Consider the following 6,000-nt stretch of genomic DNA (forward strand, 5'->3'; position numbering starts at 1 on the left):
TTTATCACAAATAAATAAATATATAATTATATCTGTACAATGATGTCCACTGTAATATTAATTAATCATAAAAAGGACAAGTGGAAACAAACTAAAGGTTCAAAAACAGCAAAATGGCTAGTTTCGGTGCACTGTGCACCTAGGCAACAGAACACTATTCAGCTATTTTAAATGACAGTATAACTCTATACTTATTAAAATAAAAAGCTAGTCCCATGTTAAGCGGGAAAAGCAAGATATACAGTAGTGTATATAGTATAACTTTTGTTAAAAACCATAGAGGTATTTAAAAAGACAAGAAGAATATACTCCAAAATGGCTCTGTCTCTCTCACTCTCTCTCAAAATAAATAAATAAACATTTTCTTTTTTTTTTAAAGGGAGTACCTGGGTGGCTCAGTTGGTTAAGCATCTGACTCTTGATTTCAGCTCAGGTCATGATCTCACAGTTCATGAGATTTTTGAGATGGAGCCCCACGTCAGGTTCTACACTGACAGCGTGGAGCCTGCTTGGGAGTCCGTCTCCCTCTCTCTCTGCCCCACCTCCACTTGTGCTCATTTTAAGTAAACATTTTAAAAAATGCATTAATAAGGAGTCCGGAGTGGCCCAGTAGGTTAAGCGTCCAACTCTTGATTTTGGCTCAGGTCATGATCTCAGGGTAATGAGATCAAGTTCCTCAGTGGGCTCTGTGCTGAGTGTGGAACCTGCTTAAGATTCTCTCTCCCTCTCCCTGCCCCTCCCCTCAGCTGGTGTGCACTCTCTCTCTCAAATAAATAAATAAATAAATAATAAAAATACAATAAGTGTTATTAGCAAAGAAGTAGAGAACTGTAAACCCTCATACATTGCTCATGGAAATGCAAAATACTACAACTACTTTGGAAAATAGTTTGACAATGCCTCAAAATGTTAAACAAACCTACCATTATGACCCTACAATTTTTAGGTATCTACCCAAGAAAAATATAAACACGTCTTCATAAATTTTCATGGCAGCATTATTCATAATAACTAAAAATGGAATCAGCCTAAATGCCCATCAACTAATGAATGGGTTAAAAAATAAAAAATATATGGAATACTATTTGGCAACAAAAAGGAATAAAGTATTGAATAAAGTGTTGGCACTTTCTATAACATGTCTGAACCTCAAAAACATTGTACTAAATGAAAAAAGCCAGTCACAAAAGACTACATATTGTGAGATTCCATTTATATAAAACATCCAGAATAAACAAATACATAAGGATAGAAAGTAGACTAGTGGTTGTCAAGGGCTGAGAGGGAAGGAGGGAGGAAGAGAACGGGGAGTGGCTGCTAATAGATATAAGGTTTCTTTTGGGGGGAGGATGGAGATTTTCTAAAACTGGATTATGGTTAACAGTTACAAAATCTGTAAATAGACAAGAAACACTGAATTATACACATTAACAGGTGAATTTCATGGTATGATAATTATATCTCAAAAAAGCTGGGTTGTCATAAGCAATATATTTAAAATTTGTGTCTTTAACCATATGTAAGTTACATAGCAATAAAATATTGATTAAAAGGCATATTAAGAACTACTAAAAAAAAAAATAAGAAGGGCTGGATGATAAACCAAAATTTCATGGAAGGATAAGCTGTTTGAGATCATCTGGTCCAGCCTCTTCACCATATAAAATAAGGAAACTGAGGTTCTGAGAAACATGACTTGCTCGTTTTCAGTGGCAAAACTGAAGAGAAAATCAAGGAGTTTACTCAGTGGTCATTTGCCGGGATATATACTGAATATTCAAAATCAGGTTTCTGGTATTCAATATATAGATTACTATATTCAAACATACAGATCTCTGCTAGAGTTTACAAAGAAGTATTTGCCAGAAAGTGTTAATCAGCTCTCAGCATTGCCATCTGACGCATTCTGTTTTATAGAAGTCCCTTAAGAATAATCCTGCCAGGGGAAAGGATATAAGAACAAACTTATATTTTATGATGGCACTTAGAATCACCTCACTTTCCTGTTATTGTTTTTTTCTCCAAATGATATTCTGTTCTTTTCCATTACACTTCCATGATTAAAAACATTTTTAAAACAGATAAAAAACAGTTCCTAAATAAAACAAGTAATATGTAGCAATTAATCAAAGTGGAATAATCCAGAGCAAAGATAACCTGATTCATTTTAGAATTATCTGCCAAACTTAATTAATTAGGAGTCATATACTTAACCAGATATCTTCTGGGTCTTTGAAAATGAAACAGTCCAAAATACAATATTTCTGTTATTTCCTAGGATATTACCAAATGCCTTAGGATTTCACTGTAGTAAATTTCAAGAGAAAACAAGAACAGGAAGTTTTGGGGTGGATCTCCTGGGATTTAATCCCCAATCCATCACTAAACAGCTTATTTGGTTGAGAGAAATGTATTTAACCTCCTGTACCAATGTTTCCAAATCTGTAAAATAGAAGGGTATAGGATTGTTCTAAGAATTCGATAATTTGTTCCTTTCCAAGATGAACTATATGCTTACTAGTCCCTCCTAAGACCGTATTTAAATAATAGAAAAGGTTAGGTTTGGGATATAAATCCACAACATTGAAGAGAGAGGAAGGAAAGCCATCAGCAAACTGATTTTAACAAATTTCTGGGAAACAGAAAGAGGATGGAGAAGTAATGACTGATGAGGAGGGCAGGAGGAGCCACTACTTAGAGTACATTCTGAGTAGAGAAGATGGCCATGGGGGAGGGCAGCAATCTTATCCAGAGAATGCCAAACTCCTTAGAACTAGGAAACTCCAGTTAGGAGGGACAACACAAGTGAGAGCTGGGTCTGAAAGCAGCAGTATTATTTAAAGCCTGCATATAGAAAGCACTCACTCTCCTCTCAAAATCCAGAGAGCAAAATATTTATCAGGCAGGTGACTATCTTCTAGGGGAAAAAAAGATAATAAATTAACAAGCAGTTTCTATAAAGAAATGTATCAGACCATCTAAGAAGAATTAGGGCAACTAAACTGGGCATTGTTGCCCTAGAAGTCCACCCAGGTATACAAAGTTCAAAGTCTTTCCACTGCCTCATTCTTTTTTTTTTTTAAGCTTTTTTTTTAAGTTTATTTATTTATTTACAGAGAGAGAGAAGCAGGGAGGCACAGAGAGAGAGGGAGAAAGAAAGAATCACAAGCAGGCTCAGCACTGTCAGCACATAGTTGGATTCAGGGTTTAAACCCACGAACCATGAGTCATAACCTGAGCCAAAACCAAGAGTTGGATGCTTAGCCGACTGAGCCACCCAGGTGCCCCTCTACTGCCTCTCATTCTTAAAAGTAAATGGGCTCAAGGATTGCTAGACTTTTGAAGAAAATCTGTAACGTGAATGAGAAATATAAAGGTAAACAGGGAAATGAATTAAGAGAAACAAAGACATAAGACAATTCAGAAAATATAAGAAAACTATTTTTAAAATACTAGTAGATATTACCAGTGATACATGGGAGACACCACATTTATAAAACAACAATAGACTGCTAGGAAATAAAGTAAAAATTCACTTAAACAGCAAGAAAGAGTTTTGTAGATAAACAATTAGACCACCAAAAAAAAAAAAAACCACATGCATAAAGTTATAAGTTCAAGAATATTTTTCAGAAGGAACCAAAAGACAAAAAGAAAAAAAAAAAGAAAAAAGAAAAACAGACAATCTCAAGAGAAAGTTAATAGGCACTAACTAAGGCCAATCTAGGACGTTAATATTCAACTAGTAGGCTGTTTTAAGAAAAAGGAAAGGAAAAAATCTTTAAATACATTATACCAGAGAAATTTCCAGAACTGAATGAGTCTTCAGAATGAAAACAACTGCTAATGAATGAAAAGACTAGCTTAATGAATGAAGAAATAACTACACCTAGATTCAACAAAGTGAAATACCAGAACGCCAAGGATAAAGATAAAACTCTAAAACCTTCCAGAGAGAAAAATGCAGGTCATTTACAAAGACAGCGTGTTTCTCATCAATCACACTAAATGCTAGAAGTCAGAGCAGCACCAAAGGTCTGAGGGAAAATTATTTCAACCTAGGCAGCCATACTTTGCATCAATTGTAAGTGTAGAATAAAGAAGTTTTAAAACATGCCAGACTTAGAAAATTTACCTCCAATGCCCCATTTTTAGAAAGTTACTTGAGGATTCACTCCCACAAAAATTAGAGCATATAAAACCAAATCTCAGAAACTACAGATCCAAGTCAGAAGAAAAAAGGCCAATAATCTAGGATGAAAGCTGAAAGGCAGGCTTAGAAAATACTGAGTAAATTGAAGTAATGACTCTCAAAAGAGGTATCTAACACCTAGTATCTAGATCTTTGTTTCTAATACCATTCTCTAATAAAAGGAAACTGGGCTTTTTGAGAAATGGCTGACCCTATGCTCTAGCAGGAACTATAGAGCATCTCACAGCACCAGAAAGTAAAGAAGTGTTTAAAAAAAAAAAAAAAAAAGGATGTGTCAAAATGTCACAGGAGTCAAGACAAAGAGTTCCTAATAGCCAAAGCTGGAACAATTTGAACAACAAAATAATGTTGAATTATAACCCACAGTATAAAATGAATATCCATGAGTTCATATTGATATGATTGAATAAATTAATGAACGAGAGAGAAGAGATAAATCTTCATGCAGAAGAATTCTGAATAATTTATGCAGAGTAGGGTCATAAATTCCCACTCCTTAAGTGTAGGTTACACATAGTGGACTTCTCTCCAAAGCATACAGTATGGAAAGTTGTGGGGAGAGTGGAAGAGTACCTTTACAGTGGAGAAGCAGACAAATTTTATCTCAGCCAGATGATCAAGGTGAATGTGAGCAGTGATGAATCATGCTGATAGTGTGTATCCTTAATATGATGTGTTGAAAATTTCATTTACCTCTATGGTCTTTCTCCCCAACACCCAGAGGCTCAGTATAATCAGGCAAAAAAAAAAAAAAATTACAAAAACTCCAACAGAAGATCATCCTACAAAACACTTGAGCAACACTCAGCAAAACTGTCAAAGTCATCAAAAACACGGAAAGTATGAGAAACTTACAATCAAGGAAAGCCTAGGGGCACCTGGGTGGTTCAGGTCATGATCTCATGGGTTATGGGTTTGAGCCCCCTGTCAGGCTCTGTGATGACAGCTCAGAGCCTGGAACCTGCTTCGGATTCTGTGTCTCCCTCTCTCTCTGACCCTCCCCCACTCGTGCTCTTGTCTCTCCCTCTCTCTCAAAAATAAAAAAAAACATTTTTAAAAAGTTTTAATAAAAAAGAAAGAAAGAAAGAAAGAAAGAAAGAAAGAAAGAAAGAAAGAAAGAAAGGAAGAAAGGAAGGAAGGAAGAAATCAAGGAACGCCTAAGGAGACATGACAACTAAATGTAATGTGGCATTCTGGAGGAGGAAAGACATAAGGTAAAGCTAAAAAGTCTGAATAAAATATGGATTTTAGTTAATAAAATGTAATAATATTGTTTCATTAATTGTAACAAATTTATCATACTAATAATGTAAGAGGTTAATAATAGGGGACACTGAGTGTAAGATGTTTAAGAACTCTGTACTATCTTCTCAATTCTTCTGTAAATCTAAAATGTTTATTATTAAAAAAAAAAGAGGTATCTAGGAAAGGGGGAGATTCAAAAGATTAGACAGTGTCCCTAATAAGTTGGAAGAAGTTAATAATGAAATAAAGGTGGAAAACTTCCCTAAAAGTGAAAAGACAATTAAAACTCTCCTAAACACACACACACACACACACACACACACACACACACACACACACTCTATAAAAAGATTGGCAATCCCAATATACTACATATACTCATGAAATGACAATACTTAAATAGTTGTAACAATGTGATCACTGCTCATTTTCAAGTTTTATAGTAAGCTTATAGAAAAAAACAGATGTCATAAATCTGATTAACAGAATGCAAATGGTAATGGTATGATAATGTTAAGTAAAAGTATAACTGCCCAAAGCTG

The sequence above is a fragment of the Acinonyx jubatus genome, chromosome D4 (assembly GCF_027475565.1).
Source record: "Acinonyx jubatus isolate Ajub_Pintada_27869175 chromosome D4, VMU_Ajub_asm_v1.0, whole genome shotgun sequence".
NCBI lineage: Eukaryota > Metazoa > Chordata > Mammalia > Carnivora > Felidae > Acinonyx > Acinonyx jubatus.